We start from the raw sequence: 20,235 nt of genomic DNA on the forward strand, positions 1-20,235 counted from the left end.
CCCCATTTTGGTTATGGATGGGGCGATGAGAAACTCCAGGAGCTCATTGATGGCAGAGCTGGGATTCCTGACACACCTAGCCCAGTGTTCTGACAACAAGGGCGGATCTTGGAGACCAAGGCCAGGGGGGAACCAGAAAAATTGTCACTTGAGGGCTGGAGGTGGGAGAGTAGGGGAGGTAGTTAAGTGGAAAGCTATTAAGAGCCACAGCGCACTGCATTCTAGAGGCAGGATGAGAAGGCAAGAGGGAGCGAATGAGCCATATTCATTACACGCATCCATCCCTGCATCCGTTCACTCTGCCGTCTGAAATTTGTAGATTGCCAGCACTGTGCTAGCATCTGAGGGATGAGTAAGGTAGGCCCCTTCCTCTGACGGAGCTAACACTGATAATGAGCCTGAGGGATGAGGAGAGAAAAAGTGATGCTTGGACACAATTTTAATTGTCAGTGCATATGGTTCTAACCATTGGCCAGAGTCACCCTTGTCCCCTGGATTTGTTCTTGCTGCCCATTGGGGCAGTGTTTAGGGTGGAGGTCAAAAAGCTGTGAGATGTGAAGTGGTCAAGAGAAGGACTTGAGACCAAAGATGGGTGGTGATCTCTGGATCCCTTAGGCCATTCAAGCTCAGGGTCCCACCTGACCTCTTTCCTTGACTGGACTCAGACCACTGCTGAGACTCAACTGGGTAGGCCCCCAGAAATCTAATGGCTCCTTCGCAGAAGACAGAACTCGGTCCAAGGACGTGGCTCTGTCTACACCTGGGGAATGAGCCATTGGACATCAAGGTGGGGAAGGCTGGTGCTTGGCCTCAGAGGTGGGAACAGTGGGTTTTAGAATTAACATCTGTCAGCCACCAGAGGGCGGTGTTGGGGCATGTGAACGCCCCTGAAAACTGTGTAAACAGAGCTTGGCTTCCTTCAGCCTAGGCTTCTGTGTTGGACAGGTTTCATTTGTTTTCTGATATGTCTTAAGCACCTTAAACTCTTAGGATGACTATATGAGCAGGGGCTTCAATGGCAGCCTTGCAGCCAGTCACAGTATCCAGTGTTAGTAGGAATTCTTGGGGAAATACCTGGGTCAGACAGTAGAGGGAGCCGGGAGGCTGAGATCGTGGGTCCCTGGGTGAAAATAGGAGCTGAGGTCCCAAAAGGGCTAGGAAATTGCTCTGTATTCGAAATGAACTGGAATTGGATGAGAAGGGATGGGGAGCTGGCAAGATGGCACAAAGTTGGAGATGAGGGGCATGAAAAAGGGGATGGAGAAGAGGAAAATCCACCACATGACTTCAAAGACCAGGAACACTAGTGTTCAGTTTGAGATTGCCTCTGTCATAGAGATCTGGGTGGCTGGTCAGCTTTGCTGTGTGAACAGGATTCAGTGGAAAGGGCTGCATTCTAGGAGCAGCACTCGTAGAGTATCTGGATAAACAGCAGGAGCAGGAACCCAGTGATGGTCATGCGAACACAAGCCCCTGGGACATGCGGCCGCCTTGGCAAATGCTGCATTTGGGCAGATGGGAGTTGGAGGCTGCTCATCCAGGTCTCAGGAGCTGGATGAGCCTAGCATTCATCTGAGTTACACAAGAGGGCTCCAGGGCTATGAGGCAGCAGGTGGGGAGAAAGGAGGCAGGGACCCTAGGTCCAGAGAGGCTTACTACCTACAGAGAGGGTGGAATTCAAAGAGGGGGAGGGCTTTTCCAACAGAAAGTGAAGTTCAGATATGGATCCCAAGGGCAGGGAAGAAGCTGCAGGGAGTGGTCCCACTACAAGCCCTGCATGATGGGATTCTGCCTCCTCCAGCCCATCCCACACTGTTCATCCTGTATCCCACGCAGACCCAAGTTCAAGCCACCAACACTAGAGCAATAGCCTCCTAACTTATTTTCTTTATTAAACATTAGTACACTCATCTGTTTCTACACAGATGCAAGAGATCTTTTAAGAACATGTCAGGTAATGTCCCTCCTCTGCTTTAAACATTCAGTGAGTTCCCATAGTAGAAGAAATGCCAAGTCTTCTCATGGCCTGCATGGGCCCTCCCTTCCCTCCCTAGCCTTGTCTCCTGACCCTCAACTAATGTGCTCCAGCCACCTCTGTCTTCCTGCTGCTCCTCAGCCGCACCAAGTTCACACCACTTCAGGACTTTCACACTTGGTAGTCCTTCTGTTTGGCAGTCTCTTCCCGCAGACTTCCACAGAGCTGGCTCCTTTTCACCATTAGCACAGAGGCCTTCCCTGACATGTAAGGTGGCCCTTGCTCCCCAGCACCTCCCTGATCTCCCTCTGTCATATCAGTACCTAACCCTTATCACTACCTGAAATGGCCTTTGCTTATCCAGCGACTTCCTCCACTACGTTGTAAGCACCTTGTGGACAAGGCCTTGCTGTCATCTTCACTACTAATCCTTTGTGGCTGGCACGTAGAGGTGCTCAGAAAATATTTTTTGAAAGAATAAATGTTCAGTCAACTCTATACAGTAAGTTTGTTTATCACTTCCAATTTATAGAAAGGAAAACTGAGGCCTAGAAAGGTTAGTTAACTTACCCAGAGAATAGGCAGTAGAATTTGAACTTGGGTACCCTGACTTTCATACTTATACCTTGGCATGGGGTTATTTTCCTCCACCTTTGTCTGTTTTTCCTGGATAGCACTTACCACAGTTTATAGTTGTTTCATTTGCCTATTGTCTGACCTGTCTGCTGGTGTAATGCTGTAATGCTGCTAGAGCAGTCCTGTGTCCTGCTCCTTGCCATGTCACCAGTACTGAGAACAGTGGCACATCACAGGTGCTCGGTGAGTGTTTTCTGGATGATGGATAAACAATCATGTGCCCAGACAAGGGAAGGATGGATGTGGAGGAATTGAAGGCACAGGTGGTGGCAGACATCCCCAGGCCCCAGCTGGAGTCGAAGCCCAGAGCCCAGCAGTGCCTTCACTGTGGTACAAGGCTTCTTTGGGGGCAGATGACGTGGCCTTGCTCACTCTTACAGCAAGAGGCACCTGCTCCATGAATCTTGAAACTTGGGGCCATTCCCCAACTAGGGGCCTGGGTTTGGCCTTTGCACCTGACCACAGCTGAGAGTCCAGCCTGTCCACTGGGGTGGTACCCAGGGTTCTGGGTGGATCTGTATAAACAGCCTTGCTTCCACTCATTACATCATGTCAGCACCTTTTTCAGCTTCTGAGAAACAGGAAGCACCATGATGTGTGGTGGGATTTGAAAGGATGATAAGAGACATAATCACATTTCTTTGGTTTGGGCATGGAGGGCTGGGGTTCCTGTTTCCTCTGACACTAACGCATCACCTTTTCCCTTAAGCCAGAATTCTGGAGGATGAGGACTGTGTGGAAAATACGCTTTAGGGGGAAAAAAAAGAGCAAGGGGGTAAGAGCTTTAGAATTATTATTATGAAATGTATCAAACATACAAAATAAAATAAAATAAAATGTACATGGACAGTTTAAAGCTTAACAAAATAAAAACCCATGTGCCCACCACCCTATCCCCGTGAAGATGTCTCTTCCATAGCATCCCACTCCATCCCCACCAGAAGTAACCACTGTCTTGATTTTTTGGTTAGTTATTTCTTTGCTGTTCTTTATAGTTTTATCACATATGTAAACATCTTCAAATTATATATGATTGTATTTTGCTGACTTTTGGCCTTTTCATAAATGGGATCATGTTGGGTATATTTAAAACCGACTTTTATTGCTCAACAAAATGTTTTCAGATTCATCCATGTTGACCCATGTAGCTATACGTTCATTTACTGTATTTACTGTAATCTGGTGAATGAATAAACAACAATTTATTTATCTACTGGTGGATATTTACGTTTTCCCCCCAATTTTAGCAATTAAAAACAATAATTCAAAAAGGACATTAGACAAATAATAAGGAAATCTGAATAAGGTATAGACTTTAATTAATAATAACATATCAGTATTTGTTCATCAATGTGACAAATGTACATTTCTTATATAAGATGTTAATAAGAGGGGAAATTGGGTGTAGAGTACTCTGTACTCTCCTCACAATTTTTCTGTAAATCTAAAATTATTCTAAAATAAAAAGATTTATTTAAAAAAACCCAGTGCTGTTATGAACATACTTGCTTATAGCTCCTGATGTACACATGTAAGAATTTCTTTAGAATACACAGTAGATTGAAATTCTGGGTCAAAGAGTACATGCATCTTCCATTTTACTAGGTACTACATTTCAGAAGTACCAGTTTACTGTCCTGCTTACACTTATACTTTACAACGTGTAAGAATTCCTTTTACTTCACATCCTGGGCAAGACTTGTAATATCTGACTTTTTCATTTTTGCCAGTCTGGTGGGTGTGAAATGTTATCTCATTGTGGTTTAATTTTGCATTTCCCTGACTACTAACAAGGTTGAACATCTCTTTATGTTTATTGGCCATCTGTGTTTCCTGTTCTGAGAAATGCTTATTCATGTCATTTACCTTTTTTTTCCTAGTGGGTTATTTATCTTTTTCTTATTGATTATGAGGACTTTGTTACATGTTCTGGAAACTAATCCTTTGTCTTTTATACATGATACAAATATTTGTCCTAGATTGTGGCTTGTCTTTTCACTCTGCTTATGGTAAATTTGAGGAATGTTGACTATCCGTCTTCTCCTTAATAATCTGTACTTTGGGGGTTTATTTACGAAATCCTTCTGTTGGCACTGGAGAGCTTCTGTTTGCTCCTTCAGACCCTCTCCCACCCCTTCTTTAACCTTTCCCAAGTCCTGGGAGGCAGAGACCTGTGTGGACTACGTTAATGACTTCTTTGCTCACGGGCTCCCCATTGGGTTTGGCTGGGAGCTCAGTCAAGTCAGGGTACATGTCCTCCCAGCTCTCTCCTTGTAAGGTTACTGCATGCTGGCTGTGTCCCTTGACTGAGTGTCCCAGCTCCTACCAGTGGCCCTCTCCACACAGCCCTCTGGAGCTCAGAGTTTCAGTAACTATTCCCTCTTCTGTTACAGCTCCTGTGATTAGCCCCAGAGGACTGCATTTTCCCTCGTGGTTTTCCTATACCCTGTTCTCACTTTTATAATGGTCCCTTTATTAAGTAAACTCTCCTCAAGTTGCCTAACATGAGTGTTCCAGCTGTTTCCTGCTGGATATGCCCACCCCAAGGTCATATTTTTTGTTAGTTATTTGTTGGTCTACCTCTCTCCCCAGGATTTCACAACCTTGGCACTATTGGCGTTTGAATGCGATAATTCTTTGTTGTGGGAGCTGACCTGTGTAGTGTAGGATGTTTAGTAGCATCTTGGCCTTTACCCACTAGATTATGGTAGCATCCCCTCCGTCCTCTCCAGCTGTAACAACCAAAAGTTGCCAAATGTTCCCTGGGGGAAAAATCGCCCTCTGTTGAGAACCACTGCTCTACCCCATGTCAGTATCAGACTGACCTAGCTATTAAAGCCTGGTATCTAGTGGGGCAAGTTCTCTCTCTGTGATCTCCCTCTTTAGGATTGCAGTGGCTGTTCTTAGACTCTCATTCTTTCATGGACATTTTAGAATCAACTAAGTAAGTACCATGAAAAAAACTCTTGGGATTTTGATAGAAGTTGCATTGAATTTTTAGATCAGGTTCCAAATTATGGTATTGAGTTTTCATATGCATAAACATAGTAGATCTCTTCATTTGTTAAGGTCCTTTTAAAATGTCTTTCAGTAAAATTTTAAATTTTCTCTCATATTTTGTTAGATTTATTCTTTGGCACCTAATATTTTTGTAAGTATTATAGGCGATATCTTCTTTAAACTTGCATTTCTATTTGTTGGTGATGTGTAATAATATAATTGATTTTGCATATTGATCCAGCAATTTGCTGAAGTCTTGCTCCTTATAATCATTTGTCTGACTTTATCTTCTTTTGGGTTTTATTTTTGTCATATTGTATCATTTGCATATATACATACATATATATGTATATATGTGTATGTATGTATGAGTTTTGTGTCTTCTGTTACAATCCTCGTATTTATTAGTACTACTTATAAAATCTTATTGCAAAGTCCAGGACCATCAGTCACAGTTTTTAACAGAAATGGAGTTAACGTTATCCAGGGCCACCACTTGCCCATATAAAGCCTTTGTGCAAACTGGAAGAAAAAGCCTCTTTCTCAAGATACTTTACTCCTGTCTAGTAGGAAATCCTCATGATACATATTCAAATCTGCTAATGGTTATGGTGTAAATGGTGCTCCCTGGGATTGTGCAGCACACATACAGTGGTCCTGCAGGCATTCTTGCATTGTCCTGGCTTTCAGAGGAATGCTTTTACATGTCACCATCGAGCACAGTATTTGCTGTGAGCTTGTCAGCTTAAAGAAGTTCCTTTCTATTTCAGCTTTGCTCAAAGTAGTTATAATAAATGGATTTTAAATTTCAGTAATTTTTTTTTTGCATTGATATAATGTGATTTATCTCTTTAATTGGTTAATGTAGTAAATTATATTAATAGATTTTCTAATATTGAATCTTGAATTCCTGGAATAAACTCAAGTTAGTTTATTATGTAATATCTTTTTATACATGCTGGATTTGAATTAATAACATTTGTTTTCAGTTTTTGCATCCATGTTCATGAGTGAGTATAGGATCATAATTTTCTATTCTTATACAATCCCCTTCTGATTTTATTATAATATATATTAGCTTCATAACATGAATTGTAAAATATTCCATTTTATTCTCTGGAAATGTTTATATATGTTTGGAATTACATATGACTTGAAAGTTTGTGGAGACTTACCTATAGAACTATCTGGCCTTTGTGTATTCTTTGTGGGAAGATGTTAAATGATTGATTGAATTTCTTTAACGGTTATAGAACCCTTCCGATTTTCTTTGCCTTCTTACATCAGTTTTGGGAATTCCTGTTTGTACTGGACACATGTTTGTGTGCCTTCTCAGAGCTTCTCCCCTTCACTTGCAGACGTAGATGAAATGCCACACGGTGTGGAATGAGGTCTGGCTTCTTATGTGGCTGCTGATGACTGGGTGATGTGGTTTGGAAGTTCAGGGAAGTAAGCTCCTGTGGAGTAAACCTTGAAAAATGCGGTATGGGAGAGAAAAGGGAGTCTGGCATATCAATTCCTCTCTCCTTTGCCCTTTCTCTGCACTGTTCTAAGGTATACTTTCTCCTTTCAGCACTTCTGCAGCAATTCCATGAGACAAGCAAACGTACCTGCTGAGACTTGCTATGCTTCTTCCTGCCTCCGTGTGATGTTGTGGCCAGTATATCACATCACATTGCTTCACTTCTTTCTCCCCTCACTTCCCCCTTTTCCTCAGCCTCACCAACCTAGGCTTATACAGTAAGTCCCTTACATACAAATGAGTTCCATTCGGAGAGCACGTTCGTAAGTCCAATTTGATCGTAAGTCCAATAAATTTAGCTTAGGTACCCAACTAACACAATCTACTATATAGTACTGTACTGTAACAGGTTTATAATACTTTTCACACAAATAATACATAACAAACAAACAAACACAAAAAATAAAACATTTTTAATCTTACAGTACAGTACCTTGAAAAGTACAGCAGTACAGTACAACAGCTGGCATACAGGGGCACGGTCGCATCTTTGAAAGTTCACAACTTGAAGGTTCGTATGTAGGGGACTTACTGTAACTCCCAAATAAAGTGTCAGCACTTCAATCCTTGTCTCAGGCTCTGCTTTCTGAGGAGACCTGGGCTATGACAATCAGTATCAGGTGTAATGAACCCTTGGGATGAAATTTTGGAGTTGGATCGCTCACCTCTCTAGAGTAATAGGAACCTACTGCTGAGAATAAGTAGGTTGGCAATTATTTATTTATTTATTTATTTTTGGTGGCTCTGCGCGGCTTGCAGGATCTTAGTTCCCAATCAGGGATCAAACCCATGCCCCATGCAGTGGAAGCGCAGAGTCCTAACCACTGGACCACCCGGGAAGTCCTGGCGATAACTTCTGCCATGCAGTGGCTTTCAGATGTCTTAAGCTTTAAACTTTGGTTAATTTGGGTGAAGGGCAGATGGAGAGCAAGGCAATGGCAGTTACAGTGGCTGGGACTTATGGGAACCATGTTAATTATTATATAAGGATTGCAGAATACACTGACTCTTCTGACAGCACTGGAGACCTTACCAAACGAGAATGATAGGCTCAGGGCACTCTAATTCCACTTTAAGATATGCTCCGAATACTAGGATATGTCTATGGCAACTTTATAGCAGACCCTTATCTCCTACAGCCATAAGGCAGACTGAGCTGAGAATTAGGCTCAGGGTCTGATTATTTGCAGATCTTTGTAGCACTTCAAGGGAGAATAGTTGTGTACCTTTGACATTCTTCTTTATCAAAGTTGGGGCTCTTATAGGGAAAGAGTAAGACCATGAGACCTGTGATAGGAAATTTTGGATGGGAAAACCTGAGACTCTTGAAAGCCCCAGTTTTTCGGAGGCCTCCTTAACTGGCATAAGCTGCCCTTTCCCCATTACCAGAGTAGAGTAGCTTCTCCTTGCTTGGAGACAGAATAATTATTTCTCCTGAAACATATGCTTCACATGATGACATTTGTTCTCCTTGTGACCCTCCCTCAACATCCCTCACTGCCTCTGGGCTAATAATCACAGTCAGATCTCAGATAGCCTGTATCAATTAGGGCCCAGTCAGGAGACAGAAGCTATACCAGTTACTTTAATAGAGAGAATTGAATATAAATTACTGTTAGGCAGGCATTTGAAAATGAGAAAAGCAAAAAGGGAAAAATATATGTACCACATCTTCTTTATCCATTCCTCTGTTGATGGACATTTAGGTTGCTTCCATGTCCTGGCTATTGTAAATAGTGCTGCAGTGAACATTGGGTACATGTATCTTTTGGAATTATGGTTTTCTCTTCAATAAGTGGTGCTGGGAAAACTGGACAGCTACGTGTAAAAGAATGAAATTAGAACACTCCCTAACACCATACACAAAAATAAACTCAAAATGGATTAAAAACCTAAGTGTAAGGCTGGATACTGTAAAACTCTTAGAGGAAAACATAGGAAGAACACTCTTTGACATAAATCACAGCAAGATCTTTTGTGACCCACCTCCTAGAGTAATGAAAATAAAAACAAAAATAAACAAATGGGACCTAATGAAACTTAAAAGCTTTTGCACAGCAAAGGAAACCATAAAAAAGACAAAAAGACAACCCTCAGAATGGGAGAAAATATTTGCAAACGAAGCAACTGACAAGGGATTAATCTCCAAAATATACAAACAGCTCATGCAGCTCAATATCAAAAAAAAACAAACAACCCAATCAAAAAATGGGCCGAAGACCTAAATAGACTTTTCTCCAAAGAAGATATACAGATGGCCAAGAGGCACATGAAAAGATGCTCAACATCACTAATTATTAGAGAAATGGAAATCAAAACTACAATGAGGTGGGCTTCCCTGGTGGCGCAGTGGTTAAGAATCCACCTGCCAATGCAGGGGACATGGTTTCGAGCCCTGGTCCAGGAAGATCCCACATAATGCAGAGCAACTAAGCCCGCGAGCCACAACTACTGAGCCCGTGTGCCACAACTACTGAAGCCCATGTGCCTAGAGCCTGTGCTCTGCAACAAGAGAAGCCACCACAATGACAAGCCTGTGCATTGCAACGAAGAGTAGCCCCCGCTCACCGCAACTAGAGAAAGCTGGCGTGCAGCAACAAAGACCCAACGCAGCCAATAAATAAATAAATAAATAAATAAATTTATTAAAAGAAAAAAACTACAATGAGGTACCACCTCACACTGGTCAGAATGGCCATCATCAAAAAATCTACAAACAATAAATGCTGGAGAGGGTGTGGAGAAAAGGGAACCCTCTCACACCATTGGTGGGAATGTAAATTGATACACCCACTATGGAGAACAGTATGGAGGTTCCTTAAAAAACTATTGCAGCACTATTTACAATAGCCAGGACATGGAAGCAGCCTAAATGTCCAGCAACAGAGGAATGGATAAAGAAGATGTGGTACATATATACAATGGAATATTACTCAGCCATAAAAAGGAACAAAATTGTGCCATTTGCAGAGACATGGATGGACCTAGAGACTGTCATACAGAGTGAAGTGAGTCAGAAAGAGAAAAACAAATATCGTATATTAACGCATATATGTGGAATTTAGAAAAATGGTACAGATGAACCTATGTGCAAAGCAGAAATAGAGACACAGAAGTCCAGAACAAATGTATGGACGGACACCAAGGGGGTAGGGGGTGGAATGGATTGGGACATTGGGATTGACATATGTACACTACTGTGTATGAAGTAGTTGGCTGGTGAGTGACTACTGTATAGCACAGGGACAAAAAAAGAGAAGGTACAGTCTGTTTGCAGGACATATATTAAGTTAACCTTAAAAATGCATTACAATACACATTAATAATAAGTGCAGGCAAATACTGTTTGATTCCACTTATATGAGGTACCTAGAATAGTCAAATTCATAGAGTCAGAAAGTACGTTGGTAGATACCAGGGGAGGGGAGGGGGGAGGGGGAATGGAGAGTTAGTGTTTAAAGGGGACAGAGTTTCAGTTTAGGAAGGTGAAAAATTTGGGAGATGGATTGATGGTGAGAGTTGCACAACAATGTGAATGTACTTAGTGCCACTGAACCGTACAGTTAAATATGGTTAAAATAGTATGTTTTATATTATGTGACTTTTACCACAATATTAAAACATTTTTTAAAAAAGGGAACAGGGAGGGCTTCCCTGGTGGCGCAGTGGTTAAGAATCCACCTGCCAATGCAGGGGACACGGGTTCGAGCCCTGTTCCAGGAAGATCCCACATGCTGCGGAGCAACTAAGCCCATGTGCCACAACTACTGAGCCTGCGTGCTGCAACTACTGAAGCCCGTGCGCCTAGAGCCCATGCTCCGCAACAAGAGAAACCACCACAATGAGAAGCCCGCACACCACAACGAAGAGTAGCCCCTTCTTGCTGCAACTAGAGAAAGCCCACGCACAGCAGCGAAGACCCAGCACAGACAAAAATAAATAAATAAATAAATAAAATAAAAAGGGAACAATAAGGTATTTGATGAAGCTAGCAACTGTGGGAAGCAGTTACCACCTGTATGGCTGGGGATCAAAGGGAAAGGGTTAACAATATTAAAACCTAGTACCTTGGAGGGCCTGAAACTCAGACCTCTGAGAAGGGGGCACTGCCCCACTGGTGGTAGTATTTCTGAGCTCAGGAAATGGGTTTATGGGAATGGGATCCAGACCTCTGAGGGGGTGCTGATTGGCTGATGCTGCGGTCCCAGAAGGAAATGAGGTTGTGCTGAGGTTGGTTCTATGAATATGGGAAAAACTGCAAACTGTAATCAGTTGCTGCTACTTGAACAAACTGTTGCTGCCAGGGTTAACCTTAGGGTTAGGAATAAGAATATTAAAGGCAGGAGTAGGAAACAAAAATAAGGAATAGGAAGCAAACAGAAAGGAGCAGGTCCCTTCTTCCTCCAGCCTCCTAGTCTAGCTTCTGCTATTGACAGATTCTAACAGAGAAACAGCTGGCAAAGGAGAAATAGGTTTGCAGCACCCCAGTTCCAGCAGAGTATAGAAAGTAGGTTTGAAGCTGAGAGGCAATAGCTTTAAAACTGACATACAGTCTTGGCAAGGAAGTGAAAGGCCTGCAGGAACTCACTAATATGTACTGTCAGAATCCAGAGCATAGTGGTCCTGAGGCTATTTGTCTGGAAGAACATAAGAGTTGAGTAGGTTTGAATTCATTGACATGGGGGCTACTCACTGACTCAGGATTTAATGTTTTGGCAAGAACACCTAGAGCTAATCTTGACAGTTTGCTGGAATGGCTCTTTGAAACCTGACCCTGATGATGGCGTACAGAATATGAAATGGAGGTGCCAGAACTTCCTTTCTGTGGTGTTGAAGCTCTGACTACGTTCCCTAGAGGGCACAGAGAACACTCCTTCACTAACACAGCAAGGGATGCACTAGTGAGGAGAAACAGGCATCATTGCATAGCTTGGTAGTGGATGTTCTCTGTAAGCTGGGTTGAAGGTGGGGGATGCTTCCATTGACTCCCTAATATCAATGGGCATGATGGGATCCCTAGAATGGCAGTGGCCAGGTTGGGGGCACTTAATCATCAGAGAAAAGGTGGGCATAATTACTACAGTTGGCAGCAAGGCTATAGTGGCAACCAGGGTGCCTTGATCTTTGACGCTTAGGGATTTATAGTGATGGCTGTTACCTTGAGTTGTTCCTAGAGGCAAGAAAGGTGGATAATCAATCAACATGCTATTCAATGTCCAGTCGTCCCTCAGACTTAGACCAGCTTGCACAAACTAGCCCTCTGGCTAAGAACAATTAAGAAAGCTGTTTTTAAATAGATTTAAAAATCTATTTTAAAAATCAGAGAGCTAACAAGGCAGTGAAGACTTAAGATACTAAGGTCCTAGAGAGAAGGAAACTTAGAAGTGAGCCTGACATGGCATAGCTTTTGCCTTGAGGCATTTACTGACCAGTAAGCATTGGTCTAGAGGTTGAGGAGCTGAGCCACAGAGAAGCTGACAGAAAAGCTGTGGCTGAGGGACTGGACTGTGGATAAAGCAGAGTTTTAGGCGGTCTCATGGGTAAAGAGGAACAAAAATGGAAGTTCAGTGCCCACCAGGTAGGTGGGGTTCCTGTAAATACTGCCAGGTTTTCAGTTGGGACCCCTGAAGATTTATACTCTCAGAATAATAACTAACTTAAAATAAACCAGTCTGTTAAAACCAAAGCCCAGCTTTCTATCACCCATCTCAGACTAAATTAAGATGGCCTGTCCTTATGCTAAAGTGAAATAAATCATTTCTGGAAGAAAATAATATCATCCTGTATAAAATAGTAACTGGGTAATTCCTTCTTGCATTTCAGACCTTCCTTCTGAGATGATTTTTCTCCTTCCAGAGGTGCAATCTATCAAAGTTCTTTTAGTGAGAGTTTATTGGTTTATCCCGGTTTTTATTCCTCTTAAAATGTTTTTAGCCTATTTTAAAATGGGCAAAAGACATGAATAACACCTCACCAAAGAAGAGGTACAGATGGCAAATAAGCATATGAAAAATGCTCAACATCCTCTGTCGTTATGGAATTGCAAATTAAAATAACAAGATACCACTACACATCTCTTAGAATGGCCAAACTCCAAAACACCAAGTGCTAGAAGGATGTAGAGCAACAGGAACTCTCATTCATTGCTGGTGAGAATGCAAAATGATACAGTGACTTTGTTTTTGGTTTTGTTTTTCTTCCAGTTTTATTGAGTGTAATTGACATACAGCATTGTATAAGTTTAAGGTGTACGGCATAATGGTTTGACTTCCATACATCATGAAATGATTATCACAATAAGTTTAGTGAAATCCATCATCTCACATAGATACAAAATTAAAGAAATAGGAAAAAAATTTTTCCCTTGGCATGAGAACTCTTAGGGTCTACTCTCTTAACAACTTTCATACATAATGTACAGCAGTGTTAATTATATTTATCATGTTATACATTACACCCCTAGTACTTATTTATCTAATAACTTGAAGTTTGTACCTTTTGATTACCTTCATCCAATTCCCCCTGCCCCCAGTACAGCCACTTTGGAAGACCGTTTGGCATTTTCTAATAAAAACTAATACAGTCCAACAATCATGCTCCTTGGTATTTAGATAAATGAGTTGAAAATGTATATCCACACAAAAACCTGCACACAAATATTTACAGCAGCTTTATTTATAATTGCCAAAACTTAGAAACAACCAAGATGTTTTTCACTAGATGAACGGATAAATAATTGTGGTACATCCAGATAATGGAATATTATTCAGCACTAAAAAGAAATGAACTATCAAACTATGAAAAGACACGGAGGAACCTTAAATGCATATTACTAAGTGAAAGAAGCCAATCTGGAAAGGGTACATACTGTATGATTCCAACCATATGACATTTGGAAAATGTAAAACTATGGAAACAGTAACAATATTAGTGATTTCCAGGGCTTAGGAGGGAGGGAGGGATGAAAAGGTGGAGCCAGGAGATTTTTAGGGCAGTGAAAGTATTCTGTATGACGCTATAATGGCAGATGCATGTTATTATACAATTGCCAAAACTCATAAAACATACAACACCAAGAGTGAACCCTAATGTAAACTTCGGGTGATAATGATAAGCAGTATAGGTTCATAGATCATAACAACTGTACCACTCTGGTGGGAAATGTGGATAGTGGCGGAGGCTGTGCATGTGTAGGGTCAGAGAGTATATGGGAAATCTGTACTTTCTGTTCAGTTTTGCTATGAACCTAAAACTGCCCTAAAAAATAAACTCAATTTTTAAAAAATGTTTTTAGTTCATCCTTATTTTTGAAGGAAATTTTCACTGATCATAGAATTCTAGGTTAACAGTTTTTTCTAGCATTTTGAATGTAACATTGTGCTGTTTCTGGGCTTTAATTTTTTGCTGTTGAGAAATTAGCTCTCACTCTAATTATATATCCTTTGTAGGCAGTCTATCTTTTCTCTCTGGCGGCTCTTAAGTTTTTTTTTCCCCCTTTGGTGTTTTAGGCTTTTACTATATGTATCTAGGTATTGGTTTCTTTTAATTTATCCTGCTTGATTCACTAGATGTCCTGAAGCCATGGATTGGTGTTTTCATCAACAGTGGGAAACTCTCAGCCATTGTCTCCTCATATATTTCCTCTTCCCCATTCTCTTTGCTCTTTCTGGAACTCTGAGTAGTTGCCCGTGAGATGTTCTCATTTTATCCTCAGTATCTCCTACGGCTCTTCCTGTGGGTGCTGGGGATCCAGAGGAATGGCTACTCAGCTCTGTTTCATAAGCAGCACTGAGAATGGATTGCAGAGTAGAAGGATGGGAAGCCATCGGGCATTTGCCTTGGATTTCGTTTGGGGTCACCTATAATAGGGAACTTTCTCAGTGAGAAATATTCACCAGGACTTGGGCCCACAGGGGAGTACAGCTTCTGGCTCTGGGGCTGGGTACATACCAGGGTGCCATGAGGTTCACCTGACCTGCCTGAGAGGCCCCCACAGAAGCTACTTTGTGGGAATGTCCATGATGCACTACATCAGAAAAACCCTGGGGCCTCCCGAGTTGGTTTTTCCACACGTGTGTCAGCACTTTGTTTTTCAGATGTACAGCCTGCTGTTTCAAAATTCTGTGGATTCCTAAAATGGAGGGAACATGGGATCTGTCTGCTCCTCGTGGAGGTAAGCCTCTGTATCATCCCAGATGCTAGAGGAAAATGTTTCTTTTTAATGTGTATTATGGACTGAATTGTATTCTCCAAAATTTGTATGTTGAAGCCCTAATGCCTGGTACCTCAGAATGTGACTGAACTTAGAGACAGGGCTTTTAAAGGGGTAAATAAGTTGGTCAGCCATCTTTTCTACTTCACTGATTTCTTAAGGTCAAGAGAATATGACTTCCTCAGAAATTAAGGGAGGGAAAAAAAAAATTATGGGGGGTTTGGAATGAGACATACCAGGGTTTGAATCCCAGCTGTATCACTTATTAGCTGTGTGACCTTGGCCAATAATTTAACCTCTCTGAACCTTTGATTCCATATCATAAAAAAAGAATAATTTTATCTCACATTGGCTTGTGATGAGAATTAATTGAGATAGTGATATAAAATGTCTAAGAAAGTCCTAACCACAGTAAACGGTCAGTAGACGGTAGTTTGGCTCCCCCCCTTGACAAAACATTGGAACATTGCGAACATCTGTTGAGGGTCTATTGTGTTAGATATTAGTGTTACTCTTTAATATGTCTGACTCTCCTCTCTTTCTGAGCACATGAGAGAATTGTATTTCCCCCCGCCCCTCGAAGTTATTCATGGCACTGTGACTTGATCTAACCAATGTGATTTAAGTGGAAGTTTTTTTTTTTTTTTTTAATTTATTTATTTATTTATTTATGGCTGTGTTGGGTCTTCGTTTCTGTGCGAGGGCTTTCTCCAGTTGCGGCAAGCGGGGGCCACTCTTCATCGCGGTGCGCGGGCCCCTCACTATCGCGGCCTCTCCCGTTGCGGAGCACAGGCTCCAGACGCGCAGGCTCAGCAGTTGTGGCTCACGGGCCCAGCTGCTCCGCGGCATGTGGGATCCTCCCGGACCAGGGCTCGAACCCGCGTCCCCTGCACTGGCAGGCAGACTCTCAACCACTGCGCCACCAGGGAAGCCCAAGTGGAAGTTTTTAAGAACTGAGGTGTGATTCTCCAAGGGAATGGCAACAGCAATTGCTGACATGGCAGTACCATAGGATGGAAGCATCCTGGAACACTGAGCCAACACGTGGAGGACAGCTGCTCTGCAGGGCACACCCATAGTGTGATTAAGAAAGAGACTTTTGTTGTGTCCTTCTGCTGGGATTCAGAGGTGATTTATTACTATAGCATCATCTAGATGATTCTGACTGATACATATCCAGAGTTGTATAAGGTGGATCTGAAAATACTACAATATAAAAACAAGAGCTCTGATAGAGGAATGTCCAAAGTAATGCAGGACACCTAATACTGCTGGGAGTAATAGCCAGGGAGAGAATCAAAGAGGAGGTAGTATTGGAGCCAGACTGTAAGAGCCAAGTTAGAGGGATGGATGAAAACATTCAAAGGGCAATTGCATGTTCCCCACATGGGAAAAGACAGATGTACTGAGACAGTGTGGGCAAAGGCACAGAGGTGTAAAAACTCCTGGGTATTCTGGGAAGAATGAGAGCTAGCATACCCTACAGAACTTCTCCCCAGTTTTCCACGTAGAACATTTCTTCATAGAACATATAGGCCTTTCAGGACTTCCCTGGCGGTCCAGTGGTTAAGAATCTGTCTTCCAATGCAGGGGACTCAGGTTTGATCCCTGGTCGGGGAACTAAGATCCCACGTGCCACGGGGCAACTACTGAGCCCACACACCACAACTAGAGAGGCTGCAAGCCGCAGCTACAGAGTCCACATGCTCTGGAGCTCACATGCCAAAACTAGAGAGAAGCCCGCGCAACACAAGGAAAGATCCCACGTGCCGCAACTAAGACCCGACACAGCCAAAAATAAATAAATAAATAAATATTTTTTAAAAAAAGATCTGTAATAAAGAACCAATAGAAAAAAAAAAGAACATATATGCCTTTCAATACAATCCTTTTCTACCAATACTTACATAGGGAAAATATTAGATATATGTCCCCCAAACTCAATGCATTTTTTTAAAAAGTTTATTTATTTATGGCTGTGTTGGGTCTTCGTTTCTGTGCAAGGGCTTTCTCCAGTTGCAGCAAGTGGGGGCCACTCTTCATCGCGGTGCGCGGGCCTCTCACTATCGTGGCCTCTCTTGTTGCGGAGCACAGGCTCCAGACACGCAGGCTCAGTAATTGTGGCTCATGGGCCTAGTTGCTCCGCGGCATGTGGGATCTTCCCAGACCAGGGCTTGAACCCGTGTCCCCTGCATTGGCAGGCAGATTCTCAACCACTGCGCCACCAGGGAAGCCCGGCAATGCATTTTTAAACAAAGTGATGAGGGAGGGAGCTCAACAGAGAAAGCCTTTAGGTTTATTCCAAATATATTGGTAGCATATCAAAGTTCACAGAAGACAACTGGAAAGGCTCTGAATGTCAACTAAAGGGACATGTAGCATGTTATATGGATAAAGAGGCCATATTAATGGTTTAGTGATCAGGAAGTACAGTTTTAAATATTTTACATCCTTATTTTACCACAATTTATTAAATAAACAAATACAGAAATATAAATTTTAAAATATTTTACAACCTAACATGTTAGCTTGTTGCTTATACACAGGCATTTTACTGTGTTTTGCGTTTTATGCTTGGAAAATTGGTTGAGGATTTTGGATTGAGATGTAATGCATGAAAAATTTTCCCATTTAAATAATGGGAATGAGGCTCCTGGCTAGCATTTTCTTGCCAGCAGTGTTTAGTGAGAGATGCCTGTATTTCTTTTTTTTTTTTTTTATAAATTTATTTATTTTATTTATTTATTATTTTTGGCTACGTTGGGTCTTCGTTGCTGCGCGCAGGCTTTCTCTAGTTGCGGCGAGCGGGGGCTACTCTTCGTTGCAGTGCGCGGGCTTCTCATTGCAGTGACTTCTCTTGTTGCGGAGCACAGGCTCTAGGCACGCGGGCTTCAGTAGTTGTGGCTCGCGGGCTTCAGTAGTTGTGGCTCGCGGGCTTCAGTAGTTGTGGCTTGCAGGCTCTAGAGTGCAGGCTCAGTAGTTGTGGCACACAGGCTTAGTTGCTCTGTGGGAGATGCCTGTATTTCTGAATGGCAGGGCTTGGAGGGGACAAAGGTATGACCTGTGAAGGAGATGGACCTGAGAGCCAGAGGTTTTTATGCCCAGAAGTGACATATGGCCGTGAGTGTATTTTATCAAAAGCCCTGACTTGACAGTCATGGGGAGATCCTAAAGTAGGGAGCTGGTGATGGCTTGAGTCTAGGTGAGAGGCAAGGGCCTCAACTGAGGCAGCAGGGATGGAGAGGGGGAATTGGAGAGACATTTCAGAGGCTGAATGGTGGATGGAAGGGCACAGAGGGTAAAAGTCAGGGAGTCTTCCGGAAAGGTGATGGGAAGGTAGTCATGGTTATATTAGCCAAATAGGGAACCTCAAAGGAAGAGGAGAAAGAAGGACAAGGAGGAGCAGCAGCAGCAGCAGGTTTGAGGGGATGAGGATGGATTCCAAAGAGGGACTTCGGTTTTAGATGCATTGTGTTGAGGTGTTCTCCGGAAAGGTTCCTCTGTGGCCCTCCAAAACCCAGCCTAATATTTCACTCTGGCTCCTCCCACTGGGCAGTAACAGCGACATCACTAAGACAGAGCGCAAATAGATGCTCTTTTATTGGGATAAGCTTTGAGAGGAAAAGCAAGACTCATGAAAGTTTTCCTGTAACCTGGAGCCTGCCAAATCCCTCTCCTTTGATGCCCTAGGTTCTGGAGCCCCACAGTAGTCAGGCTAGGTGAGGGAGCAGTTGATATAACTTGTAAGAATCCCACTCTTTCTGTCCAGGGACCATCTGGTTGGCATTACTTTTACAGGGAAAGTAGATCAGCTGGAGAATCATTGTTTCTGCCTTAAAAATCGTTGGTAGGTCTAAGAAGTCCCATTTTGGTTAGTTTCATACAGCCCTGTTTGCGTTCGGCTTCTCTGAGATGGTAGATTGGTAAGAGTTCATTAGTGGGACTTTAGGATATTCCAGCCTTAAATCCATGATAACTATATTGGACCTTGATAAAGAAGTGGGAAAATGACTTTTTTTTCCTACCAAATTAATTTTATTTTTATTTTAATGGAGGTATAGTTGATTTACAATATTAATTTCAGGTGTACAACATAGTGATTCCAAATTTTTCAAAATTCTATTATGGAGTATAATAGATTGTACTCCATTTATAGTAATTATAAAATATTGACTGTTTTCCCTGTGCTGTACAATATATCCTTGTAGCTTATTTATTTTATACATAGTAGTTTGTGCCTCTTAATCCCCTACCCCCATATTGCCCCCCTTCCCCTCCCTACTGTTTGTTCTCTATATCTGTGAGTCTGTTTCTTTTTTGTTATATTCACTTGTTTGTTTAATTTTTTAGATTCCACATATAAGTGATAACATACAGTATTTGTCTTTGTCTGTCTGACTTATTTCACTAAGCCTAATACCCTCCAGGTCCATCCATGTTACAAATGGCAAAATTTCATTCTTTTTTATGGCTGAGTAGTATTCCATTGTATATATATATCAATATATACACCACATCTTCTTTATCCATTCATCTGTTGATGGACACTTAAGTTGCTTCCATATCTTGGCTAGAAAAATGACCTTTTCTGAGAGAGAATATAAGTTTATAAGGACAGGGAATTTTGTCTTTTTTATTCACTGATGAATCCTAGTCCCTAGAACAGTCCTGGAACATATGGGAGCTCAATAAATATTTGCTGAATTGAATTAAATTGACATTCAGTCTCTTCTCAGATTGAGTTTCCTGTTTCCTGTCAGTTTCGAGAACAGTCAGCGTAGTGCTGTGCTGACACCTCTTCATCATCTCAGCCCCAGCTCTTGGGGCTTGGTGGGTGCACAAGTTGGGAGCCTAAGCCACAGCAGAGTGCTGACTACCATGTCTGTGTTT

At 42.2% G+C, this 20,235-nt stretch overlaps 1 long non-coding RNA gene across 1 annotated transcript in view; it reads right to left on the reverse strand.

Moving 5' to 3' along the window:
- The window catches only part of LOC309622827, a 153,017-nt gene that overhangs the window by 34,596 nt on the left and 98,186 nt on the right, over positions 1-20,235 (reverse strand). The window lies entirely within an intron of this gene.

Source organism: Balaenoptera borealis, assembly GCF_965194805.1.
Source record: "Balaenoptera borealis genome assembly, chromosome: 2".
NCBI lineage: Eukaryota > Metazoa > Chordata > Mammalia > Artiodactyla > Balaenopteridae > Balaenoptera > Balaenoptera borealis.